Here is an 18,959-nt window from a genome sequence, read left to right as displayed (position 1 = left end):
GCCTGAGCCTCGAAACTGGAGAAATTATCTGTGTAACAGGAGGGAAGCAACATCGAGAAAGAAAGAGCTTGAAACCATGGAAACGGATCTCCCCCCTCCTTCCCTTCACTCCCATCTGTATTTCCCAGAATAGACATTGAACTCTGGCTGCTTTTGATGAGACAGACTTGGGTCAGTGAGGTTGAGAGTGAAATGGCCATTGCCAGGCTAGGTGAAGCAAAAAACCAAAATGCTCTCTTCCTCACTTCTCCTGAAGCGGCCTCTTCATCTAGAGGCAAATTACCAGTCCCTCTACCAGATCACAAAGTCAGAGGCCAGGATTAGTGTGAAGGGCTTCCAGGCAAACAGCCTAACTTTCCTCATCTCCTCCTTATCTTGTTTGGTGCCAGTGACTCATTTTCTCAACTGCAGATCTATTGGCCTTTTGAGCAGAATCCTGACATTTTAGCTTGGCTCCAGAATTTCCCTCAAGGTTTTGTTTTTAAGTGCATACAGACCACACTGCCCATATTGCAGATCCAGTAAGATTTCAGCAGCCACTCCACCCACTGCTGTTTGCACGCATGAGGAAAAAATCTGTGCCCTAAACTTTTAAGTCTGGTATGGCTGGGGAATGCAAGGATGAATGGTGTGAGATGGCTGGAGAGTGTTCCAGGGAAAATTGAGATATGGAGAGGGCAAGGGCAGCAGAAACCAAGGACAAGGGACAGAGTGAAAGGGAAGAGGAGGAGGAAAGTCTGATTATGCATATGTAGAAACAGATGATACAGCTGGAGATTACTGAGGCCGTCAAAACTTGTGTGTTCATTCATGACTGCTGAAAAGGATCAGTTATGCTCAGGTAATGTTTGAAGAAGAGGGCGGCACTGATGGGCGTTTCACTTGAAACTGTACAAGGGGAACATGGAACTCCTGGGAAGGGCACCTGGAGGGGTTATGATGACTGTGCAGTGAAAATACATCCTCCTTTATCTCTGCTTGGCTTACACTAGACAACCACCAAGCACAAAAATTGTTCTACCACTGCCTCTCTCCTTCACTTTAAAAAATAAACCATCCATTCAGAACAGCCTCTTTGTACTGATGCACCAAGATAGGCATGCTGCTAACGAGACAGACACATCATCCATAAGAAAAACTTTGTACTCATTCATCTCCATCTCCAAATATGAGATGTCTTTGGACTCTCTGGGATGGTGAAAGAATAAAATCAAAGACAAATGAAACAACCTGAAGATGAAACTGAGGATGTAGTGAGAGATGTTTCCACAAGCAAAAACGAATATTCCTTCTGCAGATGATTGGATAGACATATAGGGATATATGCTCTGGGATGTACCAGGTTGCAGACAAATGTCATGAGGGGATAATTTCTAGCTAAAAGGTGTTCCAAACTAAGGAAAGCAGTTTTCACTGTGATCAAGGGAGGAGAAGGGTCTCTTGCTTACCTCAAGGACTCTGGCACTCAAGGGAGACAATGAGAACAAGGAGAGCTCCTGCATACGAAGACAAGCCATACTTCCTACAGCAGCGCCGAACACACTCTGTTCTTGGCAGTGCTTGAGCTTCAGCTGTGTTGAGATCAGGCTCAGCTGCACCCCTCTGCAGTAACACTGGCAGAGATATGCAGCATACGCAGCACTGGGGCTCCATGAGGCACGGGGCCCTTAGATGGATGCTCAGATTGCGGAACGCCACACTGAGCCCTCCCGCCGCCTCCAGGAAGTCCAGCGCACAAAGCACTTGTAAAAGCTTTCATCATGATAGACACCACAGGGGGCTGAGGAAGGAGCCTGTGGTCACACTAACCTGTGCAAGCTGGGGATCTGTGGAAAATATTATTTCTGGTTATAAGGAAAGGAAGCCTTCCTTTTTGGTATTTCTGGCATGGTTACAACCCCAGAAGCAGTGGAGAGCTCCTGGCTGGAATGTTGTGGGCATCTTGATACTGGAGAGAGCAATAAAAGTGGCTAAAAAGCTCTGTTTTATGTAAGAGCAAGGCATGCTACAGGTGCCCTGCCAAGTGAAAATACAACTGGGTTTATGGCCTTGTTTGTTTGTTGACATTGTGTAATCAGGACAAGAAGGTAAAATGAAAAGAGGGAAAGGTTTCTGTTTCTCAGAAAGAAACAATGAAGTTTTTGCATTGGCATTTTCCTTGATTTTAATGTATGTTTCAGAACCTACAGATTTCTCCTGTCTAAATTTACAGAGTGGTTGTTAACAAAGACACTGTTAATTTCTTATTTTTATTAGGTGTCAATATTAAGAAAAAGAAATTAGTCCTTCGACTTAGAAGTCAACATGTTTTCTTTTTATTATGATCTGGGAAGTGCCAATAGTTCTCACACCACGTCTTGATGTTCAGGTTATAGGAATCTGAGTATGAAAATGAAAAGAAATCACTCCTTTTAAAATGCTATGAAAACACTGTTAAATATCTGCCTCTTAAAGCCTATAAATTCAAACAGGTTTTTTTTGGAGGTACAGTTTAAAACACTCTTAAAATACGATGCTGTAATTCAGAAATTTAGCAGAAAGAAGACATTTAGATGCAATCAGAGATTTTGAGCAATTGCTTTTCCTTGGTTTTGGTTCCCATTATCCTTTCCTTGTTTCTTCATATCCTTTCTGCTCTGGTTTTTAATTCCTAGCGGAGGTCAGACATTTGAGGCATCCAGTTCTGACTGATTGCCGTGGAAATAGCGATGAGGCAAAAGTGACAGCAGTGACATCATGGGAGAAACAGATGGCGAGAGCTGATGAACTTCTAAGAAACAAAGACACTTCTGCCAATAAGTGTTCCTAGAGAACAAAAAAAAAAAAACAAAACTGAGAAAAACAATCCTAGTTCATAACACAAAGAGAGAGTGCAGGGAAATTACTCCTTAAGAGTAGACTGTCTGAAAGGCAGAAGAACTAGAACTGTGGATATCTTTTTGAACTCCACTAGGCCTTTGACACAAATTAAATTAAAGCAGTGTTGAATACTTGTAGAGCAGATCATTCAGGGTGCAAATCCTTCCTGACACTTCTACATTATTAGGAAGGTTGTTTTGAGTATGAAACTCACAAAAACCTTCCTCTTTGCTCAGGCATTTTTTGAAAATTTGCTTTTGGGTAACAAGACTCCCCACAACAATCCAAGGCTTTGCAGTTATGAAGATATATTGGTGTCTTTAAAAGTCTTGTTGAGATGCTGACATTGTGTGAATGTAGCTAAATTTAGAAAGGAGAATGGATAAAGTGACAGTCAGCCCTGCTAATAAAGAAAGGAAAAACCAGGAATATGCACCAGTGCTTATGTGTTTTCTTGTATGAAAAACATGAAGAAATGGTTGATTTGGAGAGGAGAGTGTCAAGGCTTTTGAGATTCATTCTACCATCTATCATAATATTAGCATTACAATTACTCTGGTGTCTAAATATGAGAATATTTTGTGATTACAAGGTCGATTAAAAGCCTGCTATCTGGGGTTTCTGATCTGCACCATCAGTGCTGGTAGTAATTGCAATGCCTAATCTTGGGGGAGTCTGAGTGTGGCCTCCTCTCATGAGATGGACAAAATGAGGTCTCACTGGTGATGAGGTGCATGCTGTGCTAATGAGGGCAGCTGAGTTGATACACCTTTCTGAAACAAATTTAGAGACAATTAAGTATTTTGCCTCACATTACTCCGGGGACATGTGAGCTGGCATTATGGAAGACTGCATCTGCTCAGTGATGCCAGACAAGCAGCTCTTCCCTTGAATGACATTTGTTGTAAAGTCATTCTTCCTCTTGCTGAGACAAGGCAATTTGGTTCCATTGATGACAGCAGAAATACTCAAACTGAAGTTGCTGGGCTTGAGGCTGAGGCTGAAGCCTGTCTGTCTTTAGACATGTGAGCAGATACCTCAAAAAAGGACTAAAGGGTTGTGATTCCTTCACAGAAAATAGTCTTCTTTCTTTGCTGTTGCTATTTGATCACATAATGGAAAACACATAGATATTACTCCATGTACTACAAAGACCCAAAGCCCAGTGCCTTCCTATTAGGCACTTTGAGGATCATATACTTTCATCTCCCTTAACTTTTGATGTTTACGTTTGAGCTTCTGCTCCAGGCAATCTTTATAGCCAATGGAGAGATAGGCACTTGCAGGACTTGGTCCATCTGAGCGCTTTTCAACATCTACCTTAAAATGAGATTACTCACAGCCCAGAATGCCTGCTTCTCTCTGCTGACTGTTAAAGTATGTCTAGACGTCTAGCTCTGATGTAAATGCCAACATCTGGACAGGTTTATCCCACAAGCAAAATGTCCCCATGTAAAATCCAGAGCAATTAGTATGTTTTCTTGAAAGGACAAACACCCAAACGCAGGGTGAGGGCAGAGAAGAGTGAGTCTGAAGAGAAATTCAGGAAGAAAATTATAAGGTGATCAAATTTCCACACCACTTCAAGGCCAGTAAGGATCAAAATGGATACAGAGGCCTGGCTCATCCCCTTATCTATGGATTTGGTGGGAAGAATGGATAGATTTCAGAGGGAGGAGCAAGGAGGATCTGAATGTTTTGATATGGTTTGTAGGAATGAGCTAATAAGTACTGGCCCTGTGTGTAAATGAAGTTACATAGTCCTAGTAGCCTGAATTCTATGATAGTGCTCTGGCATTAAAACATGACCTGTTATATGCAAAGGATCTAAACATTTTGGGGGAAAAAGCAAAGAGAAAAAAAAAAAAGTCTAAAACCAAAAGAAATTAAAATATAATGCTTCAATGTCTGAGAGGAACACAGAGCAACTGTGGCTTAGATTATTCAGTGACAACTGTACTGTTTTTCCACAATAGGACAGAAAAAGCAATCCTAGGTGGAGTTTCACCAAAGAAGACTGCTTTCTTTTTTATCAGATCCCTCAGAACAAAGGACCCTACAGATAGCTGTTTTCTCACATACTCGAGAATACTTGACAATTTTTAAATTTCTTTCTTTTCTACCCCCACTCTTCCATCAAACCAATAGATACTGAATTATATCTCTTTAAATTTGGTCCCTTAGATGCTGCAGCTTTAGAGTTGCTGAACTTGCCCAAGACAGCACAACACATTATTTTGTGTTCACTCATTCGCAGAGTGCATCTTTCTTTTTCTTTTCTTAAAATCTCCTTCTTGGAAATTTAAGATACATCTGTTCCTGTTGCTGCTTGTAAAGGCAATTACTGTTTTGTGTGAGCAACGCCCTCTGTGTGACCACAGTATATATTTATGACTGAGTTTTCTGCTGTAGTAGAGTCAGTTAAAATTCATTCAGTGCAAGGAGTAAAATACCAGTGTGACTGGTGGAAAATAAACCAGCAACAAATGTCCTACATAGGTGTATTCATATATGACTTGTTATAAAATACAGCATAAAATATGAGAGGAAGAATGTTGTTATAATTAAAAACAAAGGACTGGAAGCAAGAATATCTGGTTTCTGCTTTTGGCTGTGTCACAGACGCTCTGTGTGGCTACGGAAGGATCACTTCTTTCTCCTGTGGGTTTCCCCATCTGGAAAATGGTCTAATGATACCTTCCAAAAAGGTGCTTGAGAAGCATGACTCATTAATATTTGTAAATATCCAGGGATCAAAGGGCCCGTAGATATACAATGTAACATATTATTATGCCTGTTCTTAGCCAATTTCCCTTCTCTGTAAGGATGAGCTCTTTGAATTTATTGCTTTTGACCCAGGAAAATGGCCCCACGGGACTCTGTGTTTTTATTGACTCCAGATGAATTTTTCTCATGTTTACAAATAAAGTCATAACTTAGTGACCTCCAATGCCCACCGCGCAAGCCCTCCCTTGGATCTGGTTCCCAGCTCTCCCTGGTGCATGGCAATAAGCAAAATGCCACATTTCTGGTGAGCAGAACCAGTTTTGTCTCTCACAGCTGGATGGCTCCTGTGGGGATAGCACAGAGGGAAGTGCCCTGGGTGGGAGTTTTGGGAGTAAGAAGCACAAAGCAAGCCCAGGCACCTCAGCTCTGACATAAGGAGTGGTCACAGCTACAGATATTTTGCAGACCATGACACAGTGCTGTTTTAGTAATGATTGGTCCTGTTTTCTCTGCTCTGGGAGGCAGAGAGTTTACAGGTCTTCTTAGGAGGAAAATCACTTCTGCAGCTGCTCTGCTGAACCGGAAGAGCAGGAAAGCAGCTCTTGCAAATTATTTTCTCTAACTGAAGAGAATACATTACCAAACAAAAAGGGTCTTGGAAACACTTGAAAATAACACCAGAGTTATAAACTTCCAACTACTGGAGTTTGAGAGAGGGTCTGAAAGTGCAGGAGTCCACTGGATAACTTTTCCAGAGAGTGATTCTGCATATTTGCAGTCAAAGTGTTTCATCAGCCCTTAAAGTTTACTTCAAAATTCATTTATTGCAAGTTTGCTCTTCAGGGACATCTGAATAAGTTTTCACTTTGGTAAGATGAATGGGTAACTTTTACTTACTGAATACTTATATCTTTTGTAGGTGGATAGAAACTGTGTTTTGTTTAAAATAAAATGGGTGAGCATTTCAGATATAGATTTCTCCAAATGCACTGTATGACCCACTAGAGAAGAAAAAAGTCTGATGGCCTAAAGCCAACATTGGCTAAATCAGGGACAGAAGTTTTACCCAGAGGAAAACTGCTTTAGTTTTGGGTAATTTTAAAAAAAAAATATTACTCAAAAATGTTAGCTTCATGGGAACAAGAGGTTGCAGAAGAGGCCAGGGCTGGCCACTTTGAGCAGGAAATTATTAACAATTCTTATCATCTGGAATTTGAGTAGATTTGGTTGGTGATCTTTATAGAACAATATTTATCTTTCCCTGGTGGACTTTCTCTTTTTCTCCACCAGCTATCACAATTATAACCTGGCGTTCTGCTTGAGTTCTCTTGCAACTGTGAGCCAAGGGACCCAGGAGGAAGGACAATAGAATTATGCTTATGGTTGGCAAATTGTGAAGACTTTTTGTTTAAAGGTTGGATGGTAATTACTGGAGATTGGGGTTTGTGATTACTCATGGTCCTTCAGTCCCCTCTCCCATGTGAGTCTTTGCCTGTACAGAGCTGCAAGTAATTGCATAGAGTGAGACTTTTTTTATATGCTGTAATGTGAGTTAAGATTTCAGCATGTTTTTTCCCCTTCCCCTGTTCTGTGTTTATGAAGGAGAGGAGAAATACTAATATTCTTTGGAGATTATCTGATGTTCAAAACTTTCTCATTCAAATTCATGTCTTCCTCAACCTCTCAACTGCCTTAGGCAAAATTTCTCATTTTCTTTCCTTCCTATACCACCTTATCTGTCCTTCCTCACTCATAAATACACTAGAATCTGTATGTTTGTATGACTATTTTTTCTTAAAGTATCTTGAGCTATTCCTGCTGCATATGCAATAGTAAACAATAACACAAACTGGTGGTGTTTTTTACTCTTTGTGTATAAATGTGCCTAGTCCCAGTTGTTGGGAAAAGTTGCTCTTCACTTCCCTGCTTGAAAACTGGTAGTGTTTTGTGGGTAAACAGTGTGAGAAATGTTCTACCACAGAGGAAATCAGTGCTGGATTCCTTACCAGATAGGTTCAGAGATACACTAAAAGTTTAACCTATTGCTAGTGGGGCTGTTCTGTCTCTTTTACAGCAAGGTCTGTGCTCCCTTACTGCTTTATTCAGAGTGGTTTTGTGGAGATGTGCAGCCCACAGAGCAGGTCACACACTGGCCTGTCGTGCTGGTAGGCATACCAGGGTCCTTTTGTGCCAAAGCCTGGGATGCATTTTTCCTCATGAACCAAATTCTGAAAGAGAGAGTCGCTTGGGGTAGAGGGGGAACTTCAGCAAGAGTTCCAGTCTTATTGTGGCAGAAAGATATTGCCAGAGAGATGGGGTTATCCCATGGGTTTCTCAAGCCTCAGCTTTCTCCAGCTGGCGTAATAATCCTGTTTTTCATCTCTGGAGTTTAGCAGCCTTGCCACAAGGTTCTCTACACACAAACAAAATGCTCAGAGTAGCTTCAGTGTGCTCAGGATCAGGCCTTCTAATGGCCTGGGATGGGATCTGGGGACCACAGGAAATATGAGGTGCAAGGCCAGTTGCATTTCACTCTGGAATTTTTCTATCTTCTTTCAGCTAGAATACATTCCCTGGAAAGCTCAACTAACATGCCCCTACATTAGCTGCATGTTAATTATTACCAGCTATCTCAGAAACGGAAATCTTTACTCATTTTTCTCCTTAATCCCTATCTTCAGCAGAAAAGTCCTGTCTTCAGAGGATGGCTGTCAGGAGGGGACAGGCCATTCCTTTGAGTACTCTATCTATCTTCTTGGGAACAACAACAACAACAGCAATGCTAATAAGTTAATTTTTAGCAATCTCTTTCTGCTGGGGTTATGACCATCCTGTCAGAGGGCACAGGTAATGGGATTGCACTTCCAGCTATGAGTGATGCAAGGTGTTAATGATATTCCTGTTCACACACCTGCCCAATGGGCCTCCTTTGGTGCTGTCAGGCCTTTCCCATGGTGGCATTTGAGGGCAGAGACTCCCTTGGCTCAGGTGCCTGTGTTTTCACGGGCATTTTCAATTTGTAGCATCAGCTGAAAAGGGGCACTCATTGTTCCCCTCATCCAGACTGAAACCCATGCCCTGTCGAAACACGTGGGTGAGGGACATTTAACCCCACATACCTGCAAGGCAGGGAGTGAGTGTCACTGTGACCTGTTGCCCTCAGAATGGGGAGCAGAAGGCGCGGCTGGAGCGGCGATGGGTCAGGCTGCTGCGAGCTCCCAGCCGCTGCCGCCAGCAGGGGGGAGTGTGCGCAGCGCGGAGAGGCAGCTCCGCTCCTCGGGCCAGGAACGCTGCCCGCCCTCCGAACACCCTGCGAGGGGTGAAGCCGGGCATGACACCCCAGCCTGTCTGCCCCGCGTCCCTTCCCCGCTCTCCCATAACGCTGCAGCATGACCTGGGCAAGCTGATGGTCCCGGGAGCTGCTTTACCTGCTCAGAAGGTGCCTTTAGCCACCCGTGACTCGAGCGAAAGGCAGCTGACAGCTGCTCGCTGGAGCTGGAGAGAGACACGGGCATCTTCCCAGGGGCTGCAGGGTCTTCTTCCAGAGACATCCCTTGGGACTGAACAGTAGGAGTAGGGCTGGAGGAATGTGGAGACCTGGGGACGGCAAGACGGGAATGGAGCGGTGGGGAGCCAGGAGTGGCCTGTGAGAGTTTGAACCTTGTGGAAAGCAAGAGGGAAGGCGATGTCACAGCTTCTGGTGACAGCAGTGAAGAAGGAAAAGAGGCTGTCAGGAAGGGAATCGCTACTGGATGCAAAGGAACAGCACTGACTGACCAGCAAGTAGGTGTGAATCCCTATTGCAATCAGAGCAAGCCACAAATACAGCTACAGAATACAATTTCTATAATAGATCAAGATGCATAGGTCAGAAGGAACTCTGGTGACCATCTCATCTGATTTGAATAACACCTGACAAAGAAACTTCCTGAGTTTGTCCCTGTTTCACTTATAGAGAAACATGCTCCTTTCTAGAAAGCTGTCTAGAAAGGTTTCCAGTTTTCAGAAAGTCCACCAGAGCTTCTTGTAATTGTCCTCAGTTGTATTTTTGCCTCATTTCTAATCTTCAAGATTTCCTTGCATTGTCTCCTCCCATTGGCTCTTTCAATATTTGTAACTGGTAAACCAAGGAGAACTTTGTTGTTGCACTCCTGTCTCCAGTGGAAAACTCTTATATGCCATTACCAAATCACCCATGACCTTCTCTTACATCCAAAACCAGGCTACATCATGGCAACCCTTCTCCATGGCATCTTTTTCAGTGCTGCAGTCATCCTCTGGCTCTTCTCAGCACCCTCCTGACTCCTCCCTGCCCATGCCATGATCCCAGCAGCAGTTTTCTTGGCACTAAAGGCTGGCATAATGCAACCTCCCTTTTCCTGTTTAATAGTTCCTGTTTTGCAGCCCAGGATCCTATTACCCTTGACACTGTATTTCACTCTGGCAGATACTTCCACGGCCTCCAAGTCCTCTTCAGAGTTCTGGCTTGTTTGGGTAGAAATCCCTTTCTGGCAGGAGGAGTCCTCCTTTCTGCTACAGCTGAGTCATACACTTCTGCATTAAAATACATCATGTTTGCATGAGCCCATGCAATGTGTATTGTTCTGCACCAAAGACATCCACTTAATAATTCCATCTTTACACTATCTTCAGACTTCAATAGGAATAATTTTGTACACATTTTTGAGTTAGATTTGAATGAGGTAGGTCAAAAGCACCAACTATCAGTGACTCTTCTCCTACAGCATCACTTCCCAAGACCTACTAGTTATCCACTTCTTAATCCTTTTAATAAGATTCATACATATTTTCTATCATTCTATGGCATGAACTAAAATGGCCTGAAGAAGTTAAATAAATTACAATAACCCTTTAACCTCTGTCAAGCAAACTTATAATCTCACTGATAAAAGCTGTCATCATACCAAGTTGGTCCATTTTCTGTGTATCTAGACACACTGATGCAAATTATACTGTCCCCTTGAATTAGTTCTTCCTAACTGAAAAGCTCAGGAATGGAGGCCTCACCAGGTCTCTGGGTATTTTGCTGCAGTGCCACCCAACATTCCTGTTTTATTCATGGTAATATTGGTACAGTGCCACTCTATTTCTAGGCATATGAAATCTGTTTTCCCAAACTTATCAAAGCCCCTCAGAACTTTCTCCTAACACACTTTTTAGTGCTTTATAAATTGGGGTGTTTGTGTGTGTTCAATCTAAATCACTGCCTTCAGGTTTCTTTTGCTTCTGTTACATTTGTAAAAAACTCCACAGTCTTTTTCAGGAAGAAAATATGTGTCATCACAGTCCAAACTCCTAACAGCCATATTTGTTGGCTACAGCTGTTCCCTGTATCATTATAAGATAATTATTTCACCAGTAGTATCCCAAAGTAATTGTCTAGAACTATTTTTTATATCCTTTGGTTTTACTCTGCTTAAAAAAGCAGTCTTACTACCCTTAAATCTCCTACTCACAGATACCTTCATGTGCTTTTTCTCCCCATGTGAATTTAATCCAGTTGCAATCAATTAAATGACATTAATTATTGCTACTAGTTTCTCTCTTCCCCCCATATCTACATATATACAAATCCATACAGAGACCAACATCTACATATTTAATTATTGCTTTATTTTCCCTCCAAACCACCCCTCTTTCTCAATTATGATATTTCAGCACTAATAAAAATATTCAGTTTCCTAACTATTCCATTTTTTCTGTTTGAGTTTCTCTCCCATCTTATTTAGCTCAAAGCTGAACTGTTTTCCACTTTGAAAACTGGCCTTTTTAAACCTTCAGGTTTGTATATGAGCAGTTTGGACTTTATTCTGTTTGCCTGTAACAAATCACATTGAGTCACGCTCGTTTCAGTCTTAACTAATCAATAGTTAATTTTCAGTTCTGGTGTTACTAGTTCTTGCTCTAGTGCAGAATAATAATAGGGAATGAATCTCCTCTGGAGGAAAGTATTTTGGAAGGTTCATCCTGACCCTTTCTATCCCACTCTACCTCCGTTCTGGCAGCAGAGATGTGCGCAACTCTTGTGGGGTCACCTTCCATGTTAGCCTAGGCATGACCAGTGGTGGTCAGAGTATGTACCAATCTTCTGGGATGCAGGTGACTGTTTTGGTCTTAATCCTGCAGTGCTTTGGAGCTGGACATGCTTTGGTGCCTTCAGGACAGAAGCAGCCAGCAATAAACCACCCTGGACAGTTTTTTTCTGTTTGCCAGCAGGTGACTGTCCCTAAAGTGTCTACAAGGACAGAGCACAGCCCATCTTCTGAAAGAAGGCACAGAGGTGCTGTGCTGGCTCGCTCCAGCTGTGTGCTTGGGTGCCTCCATCTAACTGTTGTCCATCAGGGTTCAGGGACATCCATGTGGCCCACATCCTGATTCTTGTCTGGTTTCTGCCTCCAGGGGAGGAGATCACTCCTGCACTGGGAGCCTGCCTTAGTGATGTCCCCATCAGAGGCCTTCATTCTCCAGATGTTCAGATACAGAAGTGGGACACCAGGAGAGCAGTACCAGCATGACCCTTTCAGTCCTCCTCTTGCCAGAATGAGTCCTGGATGTGGGAGAACAGGTAGCTGACCCAATAGCTGTTCTCTGAAGCACATGTGCACATTGTTGGAGAAAAATGCAGCCAGCCCAGACAACCTCAGCAGCTGCTTAATGAATTTTGACTTGTACTAATTTGCCAAACTTTTGACTGGATGAAATTGGCACTGGCTGATGCAGTTCTTTCATTTACACTGCTCGGTCTGGAACAAAATGAAAAGCAAGTGCTTTTGACTGCAACCTGGCATGAGCCCCCAGCCACCAGCCTCAGCTCTCTGTCACACAGGATGCTGTCCAGCAGTGAGGCCAGCCTGCACATGGCCTGCACCTGGGTCAAGAATGCATGTTCTTAAAGAAGGCAACTCCCTTGGCAACCACTTCATTCTTCAAGGTGGTAGCCCTTGGGCTTCTCAGTGTCTCCTATTGTATCAAAGGTGCATAGTGAACTGAAAGGTTGTCCTCTTTCCATGGAATTCTCCAGGCACCGTTTTCCCCCATGGGTGAAGGACTGCAGACCTTCTACCAGCACCTCCTCTAGCAAGCTCTGCATCAGCCTCTCATCATGCACTCTGCTCAGCCCAGTCATGTGTGCTGAGACCTCTCTTCAGCTTAGAAAGGGAAGGAACAAGGGTACATGCACAGCAGGTATCTTCAACAGGGAAAGAACTGAAGTACGGAACAAGCTATTTCTCTTCTAGAATTCACCTCTTCCCCTCAAGGACTTTAAAGCTGCCTTTGTCTCAAGCAGAGAAGGCCAGCTAAATCACAGGCCCAAATGGTGCTTCAGCAGGGCTTTGCAGCTGGAGCCATTCCCCACTGCAGGGTCCTTCTGCTGAGAACCACAAAAGATCAAAGCAAACTCCCCAAGTGTAGTGCAGTGAAATGTGTCAGTGTGCAAAGAGGAGAGTGAGCAGATGTGTCAGAAACAGGACTGCTGATCTCCAGAGCCAGGCTAGCTAGCTAGCCATGGTGCTCCATGAAACACACTTATTCTTGCACTGAGTTTCCTGCCTGGCTTCGTTTGCTTAATTATTTGTTTTCCCAGATAGCACTGGTTTGTGCAATCATTTTCTTTGAAAACGGAATTCAGCTCATGTTATTTCAGCTAACTGGGCTGATGTTGAGTAAAGCAAAAGTTGTTTTGCTGACAGCCCTGGTCCCCGGCCAGTGACTGTACCTGGGATGTTGCCTCAGAGAATAGTTGTCTTGTCCCAGTGTCAGGTGTGTCCTGGGGCCCCAGAACAGCACTGCGCATGGCACTGGGAGACATAAAAATGAACCTTCCCAGAACTAATGGCACACAACTCCAGCTGTGGCATAAAGGTATTTTGGATGGGCAGGATGGCTTTTTGCCATCCAAGCTTCAGGGTCGTGAGCATTAAAAGGTAAAGTGATTTAAACATTTCTTTAGTTCAGGGTAGAGAGGATGTTTTGGTGCTTTTGCAGTTTCTGAGAGTGTAAATGAGAAAAGGAGATGGAAAGAAACAGCATGCTGCTGTTTGTAAAGGGTGAGGGAAACTTTATTCTAACTGGCCTGCTTCTCTTGAATGGGCAAGCTGGTTGGCTTGGGACAGGGGCTCTCCACATATAAATGCATTCCTGTAAGAGCTGGTTTAGGAGTCACTTTCAGCAAAGACAAACTGTTAGGTGCTTCAAAGCAAATGGTTTTGGAGCAAGGGCTATGGATTTTCCTGTGCTAGGGAAGTGCTTGCTCTTTCATGACTGCAGCTGCCTCACATTGCAATGACAAGAGAGCACTGCCCTATGCAAGTTTGGAGCACTGGCCTCTTGGTCCTGTGCTGTCCTGCAACACAAGTACAGATGGATGCTTGTCCACCCATAACTCAACACTTGTGAAATGTCCAGGAAGGGGAGGGGGTAAGCCTGCACAGTGTTTTCAGCTATCTGGATAGAGACAATACTTTAGATTCACTGGTGATTTACAAACTCATATCCCTTCCTCTGTCCATTGGCCTTTAAAAGAGTTAATACTGTATATTTGAGAATACAGATAATACTGAAAAGCAACTTCTCCATCAAATTATAGATGTCAAAAGCTATGCTCTTTGACCTATAGTTTAGTTCCAGAAAAATCACTTCTTTTCAGATGAGCAGAAAATAAGCTGGAAATGATGAAACTGATCATGTGTTTGAACTTAATTTTGTTGATGGATGGCATTTGTACGAGTAGATGTCTCTATGGTTTTTGTTTTAAATCATTTGGGCTTTTAATATTGACCTTTCTGTGAATTGGTGACATCAGAAAACCTATTACCCAATTCAGATTTTGCCAATCTTCTTCAAAAGTAGTTTTATTTATGAATATTGTACTTGTAAGAAAGGAGGCCTTTCTGACATCTCAGGCATTCTAAGCCTCAGCTACATTTTGTCCTACTAGTGTCAGTGAAGTTTTCCCAGAACTGACACTAGTGAATTGTTGTCTCAAGTCAAAGCTGTTTCAGACCAAAGTTCCTTCCTCCAAGATTTGGCTTCAGAACTCAGTTTTGAAATGCTAAGAGGAAAAAAGAATTTGGGAAATTATAATTAGCAAGGAGGAGGCCGATGAGTTTGCCCAAGGATGAGGAAGGTTCTCTCTCAGCTTCTTGTCTCAAGAAATGCTGTACACCCTGCATTTCAGTTCCAGAGCTGAGAAGAGCTCCCCCAGGAGACTGAGAGCTGGAGAATTTAGGAGCCTTCTAATAGACTATTTGCCCTTATTTTGATTTTTAATTAGTTGGGGTACTGCCCAACCTTTTTTGGGCTGTGAAGGTGTGGTTCTGGGCAGACAGCCACTAAGGTGTGTGGGCATCTGTGGAGTCCAAAGGCAGAAGGAATTTCAGAAAACTCCCCTGCTTTGACCAACCCAAAATGCTTTCATGAAGTTGCTCACTGAACTGTATTCAATATGTTCTACTTAAGATCCTCACAAAACTGAAATACAATCTTGTGTAAACTGCAATTGAAAAGAGTTATAAAATTTCCATTTATCCAAAACAATTTGTAGGGTCTGTTATTTTTTCAAAATTGCATGTTTTTAATGTATAGAGCCAGACACTAATATACCTCTGAGATGGAAGCCTTGCAATTGTATATATGGTTTGTGGTTTACACATCAGATAATAATCTAGCCTAAGTAAGAAAATTTAACTGGCATCCAGCTGCAGATTTTATTGGAGCATCCTTTGGTTGGGGTTTATAGCCCACACAATTGAGTAGGCAGGATTTCCTGAAGAGATCAGGTCCCAGGTAATTTGTGGAGGTGAAAATGGGATGATCACATATTACTTGTGGGAAAGGGGGTGGAAGGAGGAAATGGTGCAAGGAGGTCTACAGTCACCTGTGGGGAAGTGGTGTTTGGGGAGATTCCCTACCTCAGGCCCTAATTACTGGGGAAGAGGTGTGGGTATTGTTTTGGTACATATACATTTCATGTCCCTCTGGTACCCTGGGATAGGGAACCACAAATAGCCAGTAGCTGCCCTCTAGCTTTTCACTCCAGGGAAGTTATACCTCCACACATGCCCTATGTTTCATTGTAGAGGGACTTTTAGGTCTCACCAAGCAGATGAGAGGAGGTTGGGTCAGCACTTGTTGACACTATGCCTGTGTGGAAGGCCTTCTGTGGCTTCTTCCTTCTAGGGGAGCACTGGAGAGTGAGAGGCCAGAGAAAAGACATGACCTGTGGCAAGGTGTGCTCGTGATCCTGTCCCCATGTCCCCAGAATTGATTCTGACTGTCAGATCTATGGGCAGGAGGGAGTTCTTTCTGGATCAGATAGAACATCCAACACTACTGGTTGGGGTTTGCTACCTTTCTCCTTGGTGCTAGTTGTGGTGATAGTTGTGTGGGGCGCTGGTGCAAACCACAGCCTGCCACTGCCAGGACTTTGGAGAGAGCCTTGCCCTCTTCCCTCTCTGTGGTGAATTATGTTTGTGGTATTTGGCCTTTGCTTCAGCTCTGAAGTGTGGTGAGAGGTGCTGGGAGGACTTTGAGGCCCCTGGAATGCAGAATAGGTGCTCTGTGGGTTCTTCTGGACTGAAGTTCTGTTTGCTTGTCTTTGCAGAGGACTGTATATGCATAGGACTGTCCAACTTCTGTGTCTCTGTTATTGTACTCATTTGGTGCCTCACTGAGGTGGTTCTGATTTGATTGTTGAATAGATTTATTTATTGTTCAAGTCAATATTGCTAAATGCCACTTGATTTGCAGGGGAGGGATAAGCATACTTGAGTTTAGTTTTATTTTTGTTTGGTAGTTACCAAAATGTCGAAATCTGAGATCGAGCCGTATCTCTTTCAGCAAGCAACATGTGTCTAGCACCTGGGACAAACATCAAGTCATCAACCTTTGACAAAAGAATAGTTTTCCTGAAATTAGCATTTGGTTCTTAGACCCATAGCCATGAATAACACCCACTTCTTATGCTCAGAATGCAAAATATGAGCTCCAGGACAAATGATAATAAATGAGCCCAAATGAATTCTCCCCTACAGGAAATGATTTAATAAGTAAGGCTGCCCCATCAGATACTTCTCCAGGGAATGTGATGTAAGTGTAAGGTGAAGTACTATCACAAAAACTCTGTGTGTACTCGTACCAGATCTATTAGCCAGGGAAATGTAAGTCAGGGTCAAGATGATTGTACCCTTAAGCTGACATTACATATCGTTTTGGCAGGAAGAGCTGTTTTGTGTTTCTTGATCTCTGTGTTGATGTTAAAACAATGCTGCTGGTGGTTGAGGACCTGTCCTGTTACCTCCACTCACTTGGCACTGCCTCTCCTGCTTACTGCAAAAGGATGATACAAAGATCCAGTCAGTGACAGGAGACAAAGGGTAAGGAAAGGGATGCAACTCCTCATAACATGATGTGATTATTGACTATGGGAAGGTGTCCAGGGAAAAAATCAACCCAGGAGGACGGAATGAGTGACGGTGCTGTGGATTCATGAACATTTTTCTCTCTTTCCAGGAGCTGAAGATCTTTGGGAAACTCCTGAGTGACAGAGGTAAGTGAAACTGCCAGTGGGTGGTGCATGGGCATCTCTAATGCTTGCAGATCGGAGCTGAGCGTTGCCCTTACCCATCACATGTATTCTATTTACATCACAGCAGAGGGAGCGTCGGCAAAGCATCTCAGAGGAGCAACCTTTTGTTATACCTACAGCTGCTCCCTTCCCTGTTAGTGCAACCAACACAAAAATAATCACAAGACTCATGCAGTTAATTGATTCACCATTTTGTGACCATTGCAGCCCATTTGGCCATAGCTGGGTTAGTGCATCTTGTGTCCCCGTGATTTCTTACAGAGAAAGAAACACCTGAAATACCTCAGGATGTTTAGGATTGTTCCACCTGGCTGCTTCTCCCAAGAGTTAACTCCATTCTGGCCTTTTTTCCATATCTGCTAGAAGGCCATACCAAAATGTTGATTTTTCTTGTTCTGTCCTCCATGCTCTGCGCTGAGGGACTAAATTTGAAATCAGTGAGCGAGCTGTGTGTTAAGAAATAGCTCTGGCACTAAAATGCTTAAAATTACTCTTTGTTTCTCTGACTTCTCTCCTAATTTGGATTATCCCCCTGGACTTGTCCACAAGATGGAATACTAAGAAAATATTGTTTTGTTTAATTTGTTTTTTGATGTCCACATTTCTCACATTTCCTGTTCCAATTTCAAAGTGAGTCTGAGCTCCTCCACTAACATTGCTCCGGCTGTTATTTTGGGGATCTGAGAGAGGGGATTAAAAATAAACGAAGTGCGGGTAATGTGTTTCTTGCCACAGGTTCTCTTAGGCAAGTCACTAAAAAGTTATTGACATTTGTCTCTTTTTGGCTTTAATAGAGGGATTAGATGAAGGGTATTACTAACACAGGTCAAGGTATTAAAATATGGATGCCTAAATTTAGGCTCCTAGTTTTGTATTTTGAGCCCCTAAATAAGGCTTGATCTTATGCCCTTTGAAGTCAATGCCAAAACATTGACTGAGTTCAATCTGCAAGATGAAGTCCTAAGTTATTCTTAAAAGTTTTCAGCGTCTCACAGCTCCAAATAAGCCATTGCCCTGCCTCTTTGCAAATCACACATCTTTCATTAAGTTCCTAAACATGGGGATTGTGCTTTTAGGTATTCCATATTTAAAATCCTGCCTGTTGATGCTTTCTGTCTCAGGGGCCATGGACATGGGAGCGTAACAAGGCTAATAAAGAAGCCTAGCTGGGACACAGATGGATTTGCTTTTTTGGTGAGCAGAGCTTAGCACGAACACTGCAGATTCTATAGCAATGTCAGTATTTATTATGGTGTAAAGTTAACATGGAAGGCACATGAATGTCCTTGCTGGTGCCAGAATTCAGCAAGTACATGACCATTTGCACAAACTTCGCATACACTGCTCTCCTGGTAACAGGATGTTGGCAGGTGGGAAGATCACAGGATCTAGATGAAATATAAAACGAGATGAGCAATCCTGTAGTGGTAATTTTAGAAGCTGGGTTCTGTACATTATTTACAGTACATTGTAGCTTTACGGGGATAAGGCTGACCCTTGCCACTCATGGATTTAATGTTTTCTGTGGGGTTTCTGTGAGGGGCTTCCCTCAAAGCAGCAGCTGGAGGGATTTTGTCCATCCAGAGAAGTGTTAGAATTGGAAATTATTTGCAGTAGAGCTACCTTCATTCATAGAACACTCATCTAGCACGAGGGGAAAAGGCACCTAAGACTTTCCACCAAATAAAAGGATTGAGTGAGTTAATCTGCTTGCGTTGTTCTGAAGTGCAGAGGCCTGGCATAAAGACAGAACTGTTCACAGTGA

The sequence above is a fragment of the Ammospiza nelsoni genome, chromosome 3 (genome assembly GCF_027579445.1).
Source record: "Ammospiza nelsoni isolate bAmmNel1 chromosome 3, bAmmNel1.pri, whole genome shotgun sequence".
In the NCBI taxonomy this organism is placed as follows: Eukaryota; Metazoa; Chordata; class Aves; order Passeriformes; family Passerellidae; genus Ammospiza; species Ammospiza nelsoni.
The sequence above is the reverse complement of the archived record's forward strand: the minus strand, read 5'-3'. Positions refer to the sequence as shown.